The sequence below is a fragment of the Euphorbia lathyris genome, chromosome 9, assembly GCF_963576675.1.
Source record: "Euphorbia lathyris chromosome 9, ddEupLath1.1, whole genome shotgun sequence".
In the NCBI taxonomy this organism is placed as follows: Eukaryota; Viridiplantae; Streptophyta; class Magnoliopsida; order Malpighiales; family Euphorbiaceae; genus Euphorbia; species Euphorbia lathyris.
Genome location: NC_088918.1, coordinates 1,004,371 through 1,019,850, shown reverse-complemented (window position 1 = coordinate 1,019,850; position 15,480 = coordinate 1,004,371).

Here is a 15,480-nt window from a genome sequence, read left to right as displayed (position 1 = left end):
TTTTCTAAGGAAAAAGGTTTTAACAGCGGTGCTGAGTAAACAACAAGATACTGGCTTAGTCAACTGGTGACTAGGTCAGTTTCTTAGCTTGAGTCAGGAGATAGCACTTAAAGTCTATTCCTGAGCTCAGATGTTTAACGCGCACAACTCTACTTGACCTCTTTACTTGGTCAGTTTTTGGTTATTTTAAGCAAGCAATATATATAAGGAGTTAAAGGTAAGAAATACTTCACTCAGCAGATTTATCCAGGTTCGGCTTCTTCTAAGCCTACGTCCTGTCCCCGGAACACGTTCCGAGATTTCGAATCCTCTACTGAGCTCTTTAAAGGTAGAGCCTCAAACCTTTTACAATCTTAGCAACTGAGTATGACAAGAGTACCTTCCTCTATACCTCTACTCAATCCTAATCTCACGCTGAGTACTATAACCGAGTACTCAGCCTCTCCTTTCTATCTCTAGAAATGATAAGTGTTTTGTCCTATACAAAGATTTGCTAAGACACTTTACACGATTGAAACAATCACTCTAGACTTTTACACAGATGTATGAATTGTAGTGTAAGATTTGCTTTGCTTCTTGCTTGCAGAACTTGTGTAGAAATTTGGTCAGCGTAATGGCTTGATCAAGTTCTATGTGGAGTGAAGCTTCTGATCGCACTATTTATAGAGACGTCTGGGCATCGGTCATTTCGAATTTCGAAATAACCGTTGGAGGGAAACGGCTACATGTCGTTGTCATCCTGACTTGCTCAGAGCTCTCGGCCAATCAGATTTGTGTATCTTCTGTCCTCGGTCAGCTCAGCAGACTGTCTCTTCTTTTATGGTAAAGTCAACTAGACAGCATACTGTGTCGTCTGAACTTTACCCAAAGTAGAAATACTTTGTCTGGAAGTTTTCAATTGCCAGCTGCTGTCTTGTACGCTTTGTCGAGACTACTCAACAGCTTCATCTTGAAGTTGTTCCCGAAGGTCTTCTAGATCCTTCTCTTTGCTGAGTTGCGTTTTGTCCAAAGCGACAGCGTTTTAACAAACGCGGGCCGAGTTGTACTGAGTTGTTTGACTTGGGCCTTGACTTCCGTATTGGGCTTGGGCCTTTTAATTCTTGTGTCTTATAAACAATTTTAACTCAACATTGAACAAACACATTAGTAGAATAAATCAAAGCATTTAAACTTAGTGTGTTTAGAATATGTATTTCAATTATACTTAAACAATTTTGTCAAATCAAAATTATGTGGAAAGGTGTTTCAACAATGCCTACATTTGAAATCAATGCAATAGAAATGTCAACTTTCAATCTTGGCACGGATGAAAATCCTAAACTTATACAAATTGCTCAAGAATTAACCACTGAAGAGAGGAAAAAATTTGAGAGAATAATTAAAAAATACGAAATAGTGTTTGCTTGAACATACGAAGACATGCCAGGAATTGATCAATCAATCGTAACTCACCGTATCCCAACGTACCCCGATACTAAGCCCGTGAAACAGAAGCTCCGTCGCATGAGGCCGGAATGGGCAGATAAGATCAGAGAAAAGGTGAAGAAACAGTTAGAGGCAGGTTTCATCGAAGTAATTGACTATCCTCCGTGGGTCGCAAATGTAGTGCCAATCGCAAAGAAAGACGGAAAAGTGAGAATGTGCGTTGATTACAGAGATCTTAACAAAGCGTGCCCCAAAGATGAGTTTGTGTTGCCTCATATCGATGTATTGATTGACAGTGCAGCATCCAGTGTCTTACACACGAATGTGGATGGTTTCATGGGCTACATGCAAGTTCAGATGGCCGAGAAGCATAAGGCAAAGACCTCGTTCACGACTGAGTGGGGAACGTACTGCTATAGGGTAATGCCGTTTGGTTTGAAAAACGCCGGGGCAACTTATCAATGAATGGCTACGGTACTGTTCCATGATATGATACACAAAGAGGTGGAAGTCTATGTGGACGACATGATGGTCAAGTCGGAGATGAGAGAGGGGCATTTCGCTGCACTTGAGAAGTTTTTGGCCCGAATCGCAGAATTCAAGCTAAGGTTGAACCCGAAGAAGTGCTTCTTTGGCATTTCATCGGGGAAGATCTTAGTCTATGTGATCAGTAACAAGGGAATTGAGGTGGATCCCGACAAAGTAAAGGCCATACAAGAAATGCCGGCACCCAAGAATGAGAAAGAAGTGAGAGGATTCCTAGGGCAGGTTCAGTATATCAGTCGGTTCATAGCACGACTCACTGAGATCTGCGAGCCGATCTTTAAGTTGTTACGGAAAGATCAACCCGCGGTTTGGAACGATAAATGTCAGCAAGCATTAGAGAGTGTCCGGAACTATTTGTCTACTCCACCGGTTTTAAGACCGCCTAAACTTGGAAAACCGCTTCTCCTCTATGTAGCAATCGAGGAGCGATCCATTGGGGCAATGCTGGCCCAGGAAGGGGACACCGGTGTGGAGCACGCGGTGTATTATCTGAGTAAGAAGTTCCTGGAATACGAGCTTAAGTATAACATGATCGAAAAGACGTGCGTGGCAGTAGTATGGCTAACCAAGAAACTACGGCACTACTTCCAATCTTATAAAGTGATCATTATTTCCCGGATGGATCCTGTGAAGTATCTGTACCGAACTCCGTCTTTAACAGGGAAGCTAGCCCAATGGTTGTTGCTTTTGTCCGAGTTTGATATTGAATATGTAACGAAGAAGGTTATCAAGGGGAGGGCCGTAGCAGAATTTCTGGCCAACCAACCTCTGAACGCAGAAGAGGAAGAGATAAGCTATGATTTCCCCGATGAGCACTTGAACGCAATAGAAGTCACACCATGGAAAATGTTCTTCGATGGAGCAGTTAATTCGAATGGGGCTGGAGTAGGAGTGCTACTTATCTCACCAGAGGAAGAAAGGATTCCAATGGCAAAGAAGCTATCCTTCCCTCTCACCAATAATATGGCCGAATATGAAGCGTGCATCTATGGGTTGGAGTCATTAGCAGCACTGGGAGCATCATATGTTGAAATCTGGGGCGGCTCAAAATTGATTATCGAACAAGCGCAGGGAAACTGGGAAGTGAGGGAGGAAAGGTTACGTCCATACCTAGACCAGCTAGAAGGGTTGGCACAAAGATTCAATGAATGTCGCTTTTATCATATTCCTCGAGCACAGAACCAAGCAGCGGATGCTTTGGCCACTTTGGTGTCAGTTTGGGACAACCCTCGGAACCTTGCCTCGAAGCCTTTGGTATTGAAGAGATCTCACAAACCATGCTACGAAGATGTAATGTTGTTAGGGGTAGATGAAAAGCCGTGGTATTTCGATATCGTAAACTTCATGAAGAGTGGAACATACCCGATAGAATCAGAACTTAGGGATCAAGCTGTGATTAGAAGGTTAGCTCAGCAGTTCGTCATCCACGATGACTTGCTTTACAAAAGGCACACTGATGGTTTACAACTGAGGTGCTTGGATGCGGGAGAAGCCCGCGAGGCAATGGAGTCAGTACACTCAGGAATTTGCGGAGCCCATATGGGAGGGGCGGTATTGGCAAAGAAAATCATAAGGCAAGGCTTCTATTGGCTCACCATGGAAAGAGATTGTAACGAATATGCGAAGAAATGCCATGATTGTCAAATCCACGGAGATTATAATCATTTACCAGCCATGGAACTGCACGTGTTAGCACCCATTTGGCCGTTTGCGGCTTGGGGCATTGATATCATCAGAGAGGTGAGGCCTAATGCTTCGAACGGGCACAAATTCATTGCAGTCGCCATTGATTACTTCACCAAGTGGGTAGAGGCAGAATCATTTAGCAAGTTAGGATCTAAGCAGATGAGGAAGTTCATTGAAAAACACTTAATCACCAGATTCGGAGTGCCTCATCACATAATCACAGATAATGGGGTCCAGTTTCAAGGGGAAGTGAGAAGTCTCTTCCAAGAGTATGGTATTGAACATCACAGGTCTTCTCCGTATCGTCCACAGGCTAATGGCGCAGTAGAAGTGGCTAATAAGAACCTTAAAAGGATTCTCGTAAAAACAGTAGAATCGCACCGGAATTGGCACGAGCAGCTTCCACTCACGTTATGGGCTTATCGCACGATGGTTAGAACATCAACTGGGGAAACACCGTACTCCTTAGTGTATGGGGCAGAAGCAGTCCTGCCAATTGAGATTGAAAAACGATTGTTGAGAATCGCAGTAGAAGCAGAAATTCCCGAGACGGAATGGGTGAAGAAGCGGTATGAACAGTTAGCATTGGTGAACGAGAAAAGGATGGAGGCCCTTTACCATGTGCAGTTATATCAGCGAAGGATGGCCCGAGCCTTCAACAAAAAGGTCAAGGCCAGCCCTATCAAAGAAGGGGATATGGTGCTAAAACAGATCCGTGTGACGCACACCGACCCGAGGGGCAAGTTTAGGCCAAACTGGGAAGGGCCGTTCTTCGTGAAGAAGATACTAAGCAAAGGAGCGGTGAAGTTAACTACTATGGACGGCATGGAGTTCTCCGAACCTACCAATCTGGATAGGCTTATGTTAACAGGTGAGGAAAATCCGATCAACGTCCGTCCCTGTGGGGGGCGTTGTTGGATTCGACGGGGGGAAGCTCCGATGCCAAAGTCAGTAAAGCGATTCAAGGAAAACAAACTGAATTGACAAAGACCATGAGAATGTGTGTGTGTACCTTGATAGCCTAGGAGATCGGGCTATATATAGCTGGGAAGTTGTAACCTCTAGGTAACTAGAAAGTCTCCATTAATGCTTCATTAATGGCGGTTACGAGTTATCTTTAACCTGGCGGTTTAGCTAATTAATAACTCATTAATGATCTTTTATGGCTGAGTCGGCGGCCAGCCGTTATAAAGGCGAATCAGGTGAATGGAGAGGTTCGCCTCATCGGTCCGCCAGCGGATCTCTTAGAGCTGATCCATGGAGATCCGCCAGCCAACTTCCCTTTGGGGATCACTAAGTGGCGTACTTTGAGGTGAATATCCCTTTTGGTCCTTGGGATAATATCTCGATGTTATCAGAAGCCCCCCCAAAATGCTCTTAAAGTCCTTTAGGGCTTTTGAACTTCCACGTGCCGTCATAAACCTTTGCATTAATGAGCACGCTGTTCAATGCCAGTGGATGATCGACACGTGTAGTGGACACACTGTCCCAGGAAGGAGAAGACTCCTTTCTTCTTCTTACGCTTTCTCTTTCTTCTTCATTTCTTCATTTTCCTCCTGCGTTCGAAGCTTTTTTTGGGATTTCCTCAAAGTTTCGCATCAAGCTTCCGATTTCTCATGTAAGTTCGTTTTCTTTCGTTTAACTTTTTTCTGGATGTTTAGAAGTTCATCTTCATCTTCTAGATCAACTTCAGAACTTTTTAATTTAACCTCCCATTCTGAAATAGAAGTCAATTTTAGTTGGACCTCCTCGTCATCGGAGAATTCCCATTCTTCAGAGGACACGATTAATTCCGATTTAGCTGAGTTTGATAACTCGGCGCGTAATCATTATCAGACTCGTTCCACTAGAAATCCATCCCTTTTTACTTCTATCTCTGGCGCCGCTCCGGTCGGTGCCCATAGGCAGTTTCCGGGATCAATGGCATCTTTTTCGATTCCCCCTAGGAAAAAGAATCCCAGAGCGAAGTCCACTCCGTCTCGTATGAGCGCCGCGGATTTAGTGGATCTGGCGAATCGCTTTCCTTGGATTAAAAACTATGAGACTCAGCTCGCCGCGTCTCATCAACGTCCTTCATGTCCGCCTAGCGGCTTCCTCACAGTACATTGTAGTCATGTGGAGAGAGGGTTCCGACTTCCTCTTCCAAAGATGATGGCGGACATCCTCTCTTACTTTGACATCACAGTCAGCCAGCTACATCCTAACTGCTGGTTGGACATAGCTTTAGACTGCTACCTTGCCTCGAATTTAGGCGTTGCATATACAGGCCGTATCTTTAGAGCTTTTCACAAACCTTCAAAAAGGAAGTCTGAATCCTATCTCACGTTCGCCAAATTCGGAGTATATTCGCCCTTTAGTGACAAAATGTCTAATGTCCATTGCTGGGACGAGCCACTGGGTTTTCCTTCAGTCTGGAATCCCAGGCCGCTACATATGGCGGGTGACATGCGTATCCTAACGGATAGTGATGAGAAGGTGGCGGAGCTCATGAAGCAAATCAAGGCGGATGCATGGACATATGCGGATGCCTTAGCCTTCATGATGAGTGATATCCCACTGATTCGATGTGAAGGGGATCAATTCATTTACTCAAAGATTACACAATTTGACCAAGGTACCTTTCATTTCTTCACGAACCTTGATTATTTTAATGTTTCCTTTGGCAGGGGTTTATCTAAGGCCAATCACGCTCTTGTAGAGACACGTAGGAAGTTTTTGGAGGCCGAAGCACGCAAGAAAGATCAAGCGGCGAATCCTCAGACTGTTACTGGCAAACGTCCTGCGGAAACGGGGGTTGATCCGCCGTTGAAGAAGAGGAAACCTAACACCACTGGAATTCCTAAGCTTATGGCGGATGCCATGAGGTCCGCCAGACCCGCTGGGGAGATTGCACAGGTAGGTTATCTTTGATTTCCATTGTTCATCAAGCTCTGGATTGGAGTTCTGACTCTTTCATGTTTGTGTAGACGGCGAAGCCCGATATTGGTGGATACTGGTCCGCCAAATTGGGAGCCCAAGGTTCTTTCGAGAACGAATCCATCCTAAATGATTTGGATGAGGCCTTGGGTCAGGTGGGCGAAGTGCAGAGGAACTATAACCAGATTCCTGGTTCAATTCATGCCCAAAAGGGGAAGACGGAGCTCCTTTCGGTGAGTTTCTTTAGAAAGGATATAGTCAATACTAGTTCCTTAATCCTTTTTGCTTTTTTATCGAATCATTTGTTTTTGACAGTTGTATGCTCGCCTACGTGCCATGGAAACTGAGCTCATTCAGAATGTGGCGGATAGGGCAACTATCGAGAGATTAGAGAAAGAGATAGTGGAAGCCAATTCCACTATGGCTTCTATCAATGCAGGTCTTGCCTCTGCGAATGCAAACCTTGCTTCTGCCACAGCCGCCTTAGTTCTCAGGGATGAGGAAATCAAGAGTTTAAAGGCAAAGATTGCGTCTGATGCCAGGAGCCATGAAGACGCCCTTGGAGAAGCTGAATACACGGCGGGTGTACAAGCTTTTTATTATGGCGAGATGCTTATGGCCTACTTCTCCTTGGCGCATCCTGAGACTAACTTCACGGACCCGCAGTTCACCATCCCCGAACCAGAAGAGGTGGCGAAGTTTAATGAAATGCCAGACGCTAAGGAGTACATCCATGATTACGTTCGGAGATGGATGAAGGGGCCTGTGGAAGAAACCAAACCCTCTACTACGGTCTTGGCGGATGAGCCTGGTGACGTGTCCCTCAAGGCGGATGCAGAACCAATCCCTGATCAGGCTCTTCCCCTTGGTCCCACACCTTCGGGGGATAAGGAGGTATCACCTAACGGTGAGTCAGCGGACGTGGAGAAGGAGAATCCCCAGGCAAGCTCTGTAGGCGAAGAAAGCGCAAAGGAGGATGCTCCTATTGTTGTTTAGCTTGCTTTTATTTGTGACATTGTAAAAACATTTTTAAGTATAATTTGTTTTGATCCTTTTATGGAAGCTATGTTATTTTTACCTTTACGTTTGCGCAAGGAAATATATAGGCATCTAGGATTTGAAGTAGGTGGCCAGCCATACTTCATTTTATGAACCTTTGTGAAGGTTTAGAAGCTGTTCTATTCCTTCTAGAGGAAGTAAAGTTGCCTAGGGGATCAATTTGCTACCTATCTTTGAGGCGAAATGATCCACCCGTAGGACTTGCAAATCCTTCTCTGGAAAGGATAAAAGAGTGTAAAGACCTTGCGTCCAAGGATCGTTTTAACTCTATTGGAGATTGGGATCCGCCTAGAGACGAATCCACCCATAAGATTGACCTTCTTATGTCCGCAAGGCGAAAAGAACGTAGCTATAAGATAGCGATCCGTTGTAAATGTGGAGAGCGTTGGGTGCCCCCCCTCTTTTTAAGACTGGAATATTGATATTGCTGAAAAAAAAGAGCATAGATAATAGAACAAATGATGTTTATTAATGGGAAAAATGCCTTATTACAGCAAGTAGGTCTTATAGGTGAGCCTCGTTAAAACCTTTAATAATAAAAACCACATGGGAAAAAACTTATTAAAGGAAAAAGAGTACTCAAGACCATATGTGCACTTTATTTTCTGACAAAATATTTGCGGAGATTTTGAAGGTTCCATGTGCGTGGCAATGTATTACCCTCCATGTCTTGGATTTTAAATGTGGTGGATCCAATCTTGTCCACTATCTGATATGGACCTGTCCAGTTAAGCCCTAACTTGCCCTTGCCTTCTCGAGACTGGACTTTGTCTGCCTTTCGGAGCATAAGATCACCCACATTTAGATCCACAAGCTTGGCATTTTTATCATGATAAGCTGCAATCCGCTGTTTATACGCCGCCATGCGCACATAAGATTGGTCCCTGCGATCTTCTATCTGATCTAGGTGCTCCCTTAGCCGTTTGTCGTTGTCTTCTTCACAATAAAAGGCCACTCGATCACTGGGGACTTGTATTTCAACTGGGATCACGGCTTCCACACCATGAGAAAGGGCGAATGGTGTTTCCCCTGTGGCCGTCCTTGGGGTGGTGCGATAAGCCCATAGAACACTTGTCAGATGGTCCGCCCATTTCTTATCATGCTCTCCCAATCTCTTCTTTATCCCCTTTATGATTGTTCGATTGGTAACTTCAGTCATCCCGTTGGACTGGGGATAATAAACGGAGGCGAATCTGTTCAGGATGCTCAACCCTTCGCAGAAAGCTTTGAACTCGCCACAGTTGAACTGTGTTCCGTTATCGGTGATGATGGTATGTGGAACACCGTATCTTCCTACAATGTTGTCTTTGACGAATTCCACCATTCGTTCTGCAGTAATGGAAGAAACAGCTTCGGCTTCTGCCCATTTGGTGAAATGATCTACTGCCACTACCACGTACCTCATTTGTCGGCGAGTCGGAGGAAATGGGCCAACAATGTCAATTCCCCAGAGGGCGAATGGGCGTCCTTCTATGATTGGCCTCTGGATATGTTTGGCAGTATGTGATTCATTCGCATGAATTTGGCAACTGTGACAAGATTCTACCAATTTTTGGGCATCTAATTCAGCCGTGGGCCAGTAGAAACCTGCTAACCTGGACTTTTTCAAGATGGCGGCGGATGCTTCATGTGCCCCACATGATCCCTCATGTAGCTCCTTGAGGATTTGTTGTCCTTCTTCCGGTAGAATACACTTCAACCAAGGATGACTAAAGGACTTTCTGTAAAGGCAGTCGTTGATCACGGAGAAATAAGCCGCTCTCCTAACTATCTGACGTGCCTCTTCTTTGTCCTCAGGTAAGGTTCCATTCAGCAGATATTGGCGGATGACCGATCTCCAATCATCTTCCACTGTTGTGAGTGGGGAGACTTCCTCTGAGGCGAACGCTGGAGCAATTTTAACTTCGAAGGGACAATCCGGATCCGCCCAGCTCTCCTCACAAGAGGCCATTTTGGCCAAATGATCTGCCTCTGTGTTGGACTCCCTCGGTACGTGAATCAGTTCCCATTTAGTTTCCTTAGTTTCAAGGTGATCCAGCAACTTTTTGACTTCCGCTACGTATTTGGCCAGAACCTCGTCTTTTACCTCGTAATTCTTGATTACTTGGTTGACAATTAGTTTAGAGTCGCTATAGATCACAATCCGCTCTGGAGTGATTTCTTTGAGTAGGCGTAATCCCAATATCAGAGCTTCATATTCAGCAGCATTATTAGTTGCATGGAAATTTAATTTTGCTGCGTACCGTAATTTTATGTATTGGGGACCCTTGATCACCACGCCTACGCCAGCTCCATCCGCCGAGGAGGCACCATCGGTGTACATCGACCATTCCTCAATCGGAGGCCTGGGATGATCTATCCCTTCATCAGTGAATTCATTCACGAAGTCCGCCAAGACTTGACTTTTTAAAGCTGACTTGCTTTCATACCTCACGTCGAATTCGCCCAGGCGGATTGCCCATTCCATCAGCCTTCCCGAAGTGTCTGGTTTCTGCAACACCTTTCTCATTGGTATATTTGTTCGAACCACTACAGTATGCGCCTGAAAATATGGCCTAAGGCGGATTGCCGTGGTTACAACAGCCAGTGCCATTTTATCAAGCTTTGAATACCTGGTTTCGGCGTCTTTCAGAACTTTGCTCACGTAATAGATTGGAAACTGCTGGCCATCCTCTTCTCGTATTACGACTGTGCATACGGCTTTGTCCGTAACCGATACATACATGTAGAGGTCCTCTCCCTTCAAAGGTCGACTCATCATGGGTGGTTCCGTGAGGAACCGCTTGATTCCTTCGAAGGCTCTTTCACAATCCTCATTCCACTCGAATGCCTTTTGCTTCCTAATGACATCGTAAAAGGGCTGACATCTGCGGGCTGAACAAGAGATAAACCTGCCCAAGGCTATGATCCGCCCGTTAAGGCGTTGTACTTCTCTGATATTCCGTGGTGCCTGCATTTCCAGAACTGCCTTAACTTTGTCCGAATTTGGGCTAACTCCCTTTTCGCTGATCATGAAACCTAGGAATTTTCCATACGTTGCCCCGAAAGTGCACTTCTCTGGGTTCAACTTAATGTTGTGGCGTCGGAGTACGTCCAGTACCTCCTTTATATCATCCACATGCTTTTCTATGGTCGTACTTTTGATGATCATGTCATCTACATATACAGAATAGTTATCCCCTTTATTATCTGCAAATATCTTGTTCATCATCCTCTGATAAGTTGCACCTGCGTTCTTAAGCCCAAAGGGCATGACTTTGAAACAATAAGTGGCTTGGTGTGTTACGAACGAGGTCTTGATTCTGTCAGAGGGCTCCATAAGGATCTGATGATAACTAGACTTTACATCAGTAAAGGAGTACATTGCATGACCGGCAGTTCCATCTACAAGCATATCAATACATGGCAAAGGATAGTTGTCTTTGGGGCAAGCTTTATTGAGATCTGTAAAGTCAATGCACATGCAGTAAGATCCGCCAGCCTTTTTCACCAAAACGACGTTCACCAACCACTGAGTGTAAAGTACTTCCTCAATGGCATCCGCCTTCTGGAGCTTGGCGATCTCTTCCTCTATCACCTTCTGTCTTTCCGGGCCATGATTTCTCCGTTTCTGAGCCACGGGAACTGCATCTTTATCAATGTTGAGCTTGTGAGTGATCACGTCTGGACTGATTCCAGGGAGAATTTCATCCTTCCATGCGAAGACATCCTCTGCCTCACAAAGCACTTTAGTGATTGCATCTTTGGTTTCACCTTTGAGCCCTTTAGCCATTCGCACCTGCTTTTCATCCGTCATAAGGTACATTTCAGTCGCCTAAGGCCATTGTGACGTGTTCCTCTTCGTCTTCCTCCTTAGATTGCGGGCGAATCATTAGTGATGCCGAATATGTCTCCTGAGCCACCTTTTGGCTACCTCTGATCATTACACCTCCCTTGGTCGTGGGAATGTAAAGTGTTAAGTGGCGAATGGAGATAAGAGCTGCAACTTCGGAGATAAAGGGCCGTCCGAGGATGATATTGTAAGCTAACTGACCATCCAAGACAGAAAATTCTAGATCTCCCTTCCAGATTTGATCATCATCTGTAAGCTCACAATCTAGAGTGACTTGGCCTTTTGTTTGAATAGTATGTCCCGTCACTCCCAAGATATCGACCACAGTTGGCTCTACTTGAACAGGATCAATCATGAGTTTGGCGAAAGCACCTCTGGTGATGACATTGCATGAACTCCCAGTATCAATCATTACCCTTTTCATCTCCCAGCCTTCCATCGTCATAGTGACGACTAGTGCATCTGCATGGGGTGGTATTTCAGGACCTATATCGGAAAAGGGGCGATTTAACGACGTCCTGTCAAGGGCGGTAGTCTTTGCCTTTTTCAACGTTGGCTGGTACCCAGGTCCGCCCGCTATGACATTGATGGCACCCTTTCCTTTCCTCTTTGGGTCCTCCTTGGATCTATCACCATCTCCTTTCTTGTCCTCAGTTTGGATGAACCGATCCAATTTGCCCCTCTCTATGAGGCGCTCTATTTCTCGAGCTAACTCCCAGCATGCGTCAGTGTCATGGCCATTTTTCCTATGATATTTACAATAGTTTTTAGGATTTTTACCATTATTGGTGTACTCTCCTCCCTTTGGTTCGGGGTATGAAATGCTCTGTTTGTGTTGACTGTTCTCAATCCACATAAGAACTTCACTTTTAGAAGCATTGAGAGGTGTGAAAGAGGTGACAAACGTTGATTTGCCCTTAGAATCTCTTCGCCTGTTTCTAGAGGAAGAGTCCTGACGTTTGTCCCTGTCTCTATCTCGAGGACGAGATTCGCCTTTGTCCTTTTTCGGCGATGATGGTGAACCTCGGCGAATGTCATCCACCTCTATGAAATCTTTACAACGTTCCATCAACTCTGCCATGCTGGTGGGATTCTTTCGAATGAGATCTTCCTGCAAACTCTTACAGGTGGTGTTTCTTACAAAACATTCCACAGCTACAGAGATATCCACATCAACTATTTGTATGCACAACTGGTTGAAAGTGTCCACACACTCCCGAAGGGACTCATTCGTCTTTTGCTTTAACTCAAAAAAATTCCCAGATTTCACCACTGCGGGAATACAACCGGCGAATTTAGCGCAAAATTCCCTACTCAACTGATCAAAGCTGTTAATCGAGCCTGGAGGTAGAGATTGAAACCACAAATAGGCTGGGCCCCCTAGCGTGGTGACAAACATTTTGCAGAGCACGGGCTCAGTAGCTCGGTTGAGCCTAGCCAGTATCCGATACTTTCGAACGTAAGCTTCTGGATTATCCCTGCCTGTGTATATTGCGAGATTGGGAATCTTAAAAGCTCTTTCCGTCTCCTCCGCCTCAATCCAAACTGCGAAAGGCGAATCTCTATTGGCGAACGGGTTGTGCCTGGCATTTTCTTCATTCATACGGAGCACCAGGGCCCTTACTCTATCATCAAAATTTTCCGGATCCGCCCTAGGGCGGCCTCTTCGTGGCGATCTACTTGGAGAAGAAGAAGAAGAAGAAGTACTTGAATCAGACGATGGATCTGATGGCGAACGTCTTCTTCCATTACCGCGTGCACTTCCTCCTCCGCCTCCTCCTCCACCACCACCCCCTCCTCCGTTTCCTCCACCTGGGGGAGTCGGACCGTTTCCTCCCCCCTGGTCTTCTGACGGGGTATGCCCAACCGTTCCTGAAGGTGGCAGCGGTGGTGGTCCACCTACATGGGATGTTTTTTCTGGCCTTTTACTTCATCTACGGCCAGTAGATGGGGGCGATCTACCACGACGGGAGGATCTCGCTTGCCGGGGCGAAGGTGACCTTGTTCGTCTACCTTTCTCTCTTCAACCGTGGACCCCCAGATCCGCCAGGAAGGGTCGTGTCATTTCTTTGACTTCCTTCAGCGCCATCAGGAAATAACTCACGATTGATGTGCCATTCACCAGCAGACGTTGTGGAGGTTATCATAGAATTCGTGATGTGAGCTTGGAGGAATGAAGAATTCAGGGCGCCCGGTCCAAAGTTTAACAAGGGCCGAGATGATACAGTCGATGTGGACGCCATGCTCCAGTGTGGAGGCATAGTCATGAACGACCGCGGGCGATCCCCTGTCTCGGCTCCAAACTGCTCGCCAATGGCTTGCGCACACATGCTGATGAAGGCATCAGGGTTCATACCACTTTCAACGTGTGTTGCAGGAGCAGTTGTGTCTGTGCGACCAGCATTAGATGGTGTAACTAATGGTGTTTCGATCCCTGAAGAAGGATTCAGATCTCCAGTCGTCATAGTTTCTTATTGTGAACGAAAAACCCTTTGTTTGATTAAGGGTCCACCTTCACCGCACCAATGTTAACAGGTGAGGAAAATCCGATCAACGTTCGTCCCTATGGGGGGCGTCGTTGGGTTCGACGGGGGGAAGCTCCGATGTGTAAGTCAGTAAAGCGATTCAAGGAAAACAAACTGAATTGACAAAGACCATGAGAATGTGTGTGTGTACCTTGATAGCCTAGGAGATCGGGCTATATATAGCTGGGAAGTTGTAACCTCTAGGTAACTAGAAAGTCTCCATTAATGCTTCATTAATGGCGGTTACGAGTTATCTTTAACCTGGCGGTTTAGCTAATTAATAACTCATTAATGATTTTTTATGGCTGAGTCGGCGGCCAGCCATTATAAAGGCGAATCAGGTGAATGGAGAGGTTCACCTCATCGGTCCGCCAGCGGATCTCTTAGAGCTGATCCATGGAGATCCGCCAGCCAGCTTCCCTTTGGGGATCACTACGTGGCGTACTTTGAGGTGAATATCCCTTTTGGTCCTTGGGATAATATCTCGATGTTATCAGCTTAAGAAATACTTTTCGTAAAAGAAAAAAAGAGAGAAAGAAAAATTCCCGATAGGTCGAAAACCCGCAAAGGGCGGCCTATGCAACAATAAGGGACATCCCAATGGGTGAAAACCCGAAAGGGCACTCATTTGAAAATTCCGGGATAGTAAAAGGAGAGATGAAAAATCGCTGGGATCTGAAAACCGAAAAGAGGCAGGTCCTGGTAACGGTAGTTATATCTTGAGCAATTACCAAAATAATGTATAAGCGGCTAAGTATTTCTGTTGTTTGTAAATAAATAAAGGCATGAATATATTTGAAGAGAATGATTGGAATCGTTATAATCTACTGAATGTATGGTAATACGAATCATGAGTTATACATTTCTTACCTTTCTTTTCACAATAAAAAACCTACATACTATCCCCCCCTCTCCCTATACACAAGCTATACATTGGGGTAATTCTAATAAAAAGCTACGAGGCTGTACATAATAAGCCTAATAAGGAGGAAAATTCCAGTGAGCCTCAAAGTCCCTCAGATGTGACGCCCGCTCCGCAGATAGGGTCTCCTCGGCGACTCGAAGTCTCTCCTCGACGGTAAGGCGCCCCACGGTCTCCTCTCGCACTCTCTCCTCGGCAGCAAGACGTCCCGTGGTCTCCTCCCGCATCCTCTCCTCGATAGCAAGACGCCCCTCGGTCTCAGCTCGTATCACCATAGACCAATAATCGTTCCTCTCCCTATAGACCTGGCCAACCCTGGCATCGGCCTCCCGCAGCGCTTCGCTCTGTCTCAGCTCATGTGCACAGAGATCGCTCTGTAAAAAAATAAAAAAATAAAAAAAGAAAAAAACAGATATAAAAAAAAGAAATACAGACACGAATATAAGTCATACATACATATGTGCATACATTCCACTGCACTAAAATGAAATAAAGATATATACCAGGTGGCTGGCGCAACGCAAGCTGAGTCGATCTCTGAAGTAACTAGATAGCCCCACATAGTCGGT